Below are 1,727 nucleotides of genomic sequence, written 5' to 3' on the forward strand. Positions count from 1 at the left end.
ATTTATTTCCCTTAACCAAAAACTTTTTGAATTTTTATTAAACAAGATTTTATGCACCCAAATTTCTATAAAAATTAAATTATTTTCAGCGGTTAACAATAAAAACGTTATGAACAAATTTAGGTATACCACAAAGAGAATATAAACGAAGATGTAGTGAAATTGCATATATAACGTGCCGTCGGATATTATTTTTATTAAATTTCTACTTCACTATATTATGTTTAAGCTTTGTATTAAATATAATTTAAACTTCTCGGTATACGTTTTCTCATTCACATAATAAAGTCACGATTACATTGGAATGTATATGTGTATAAAATGTATTGTCATCTCAATTTTTTTATTTTATTATACGTACCATCTAGTTAACAACGAGACTCCCATTTTCCTGTCAAATGGTCAGATTAATTAATGAAAGTTTCGTGTTGACCAACTTAATAATTACGGTAAGGTTATGATATTAAATTTTAAAATGTTGATTGCATAGCATAATTAAAAACATTAAATTAAAACACATTTGTTATTATTCCTGCGTATAACTTTAATCTTCGAGGGTGTATAAATATTCATATTATTTTTATTATTGTGGTACGTTTTGCGGTTATTTCTCGGTATTTTATGAGATAGTAATTCTCACTCTTCACTCCTTTTCATTCAATTAGTTTCTTATTAATAATTTACGCTATTACACTTGTCAAAGATTAATATATTTAAAAATATCTAGTTATTTATTATTTTGCTTAATCAAGAACATCAACAGTTGACAATATACATCAATGTATTATTATTAATATTTTTGAATTACTTACAGTACCTCCGATTTTTCAAAAAAACTTTTATAAGGTAATTAAAGTTAAATTATATTTGCTATAATTATATTATGCGTTGCTGTTTTTTTCTAAATCGTTCAGCAATCATTAAGTTTTAAGAAGTTCAAAAATGTGTGAAATATATTTAATTTATCTTAAATTATTAACTATTTATTTAATCGTATAATGTCAAAAAATATACTTGTTCATATAATAAGAATTAATTAATCATCAATTATTTATTTGTTTGCCTAGTCACACCGTAGAACTAGACTTTAATTAACTTGAGTTTATTTTATTTGACAATTATACAGATCAATATACATAACATTAAGTACTTAAAACTGACATTTTTTACGAATAAACAATTATTAAGCTTCTACGACTGTTAAAATTTTATTCGATAAATTAGAAACTACCAATAATATTTATTAAAAAAAAAAAAAAAAAACAAAAAAAATACGTACTCTTGAAAAAAACTAAAAAATAAATAATTTTTACTTATTCACTATTAGTGTACCAATAATCGGTTAGGATTGATCCCAAAATCTTTAAATATTATAATTAAAATAAATAAGTATATTTATCTAAAAAGTATTTTAGACTTGTTATATTATACTTTGAATTTTTTTTATAAAACATTTAATCTTTATGATGACAAATAATATTAACTGATTGAAATATTGTTATAACCTGTGATTTATTATTTACCTGCATTATTTGTATTGTAAAAATTAAAATTTGCGAATAGCTAAAACCAAATTTGATTAGGTGTCTAAATATAGATATAAATATACACTTAAAATAGCATTGTTTTTATCAGCTNAAATATAGATATAAATATACACTTAAAATAGCATTGTTTTTATCAGCTATCTATTCACATCCAAAAAGGAAATAAAGTTGAGGCTTTGC

The sequence above is a fragment of the Daktulosphaira vitifoliae genome, unplaced genomic scaffold (assembly GCF_025091365.1).
Source record: "Daktulosphaira vitifoliae isolate Bord-2020 unplaced genomic scaffold, ASM2509136v1 Scaffold_4, whole genome shotgun sequence".
NCBI classification, from domain to species: Eukaryota; Metazoa; Arthropoda; class Insecta; order Hemiptera; family Phylloxeridae; genus Daktulosphaira; species Daktulosphaira vitifoliae.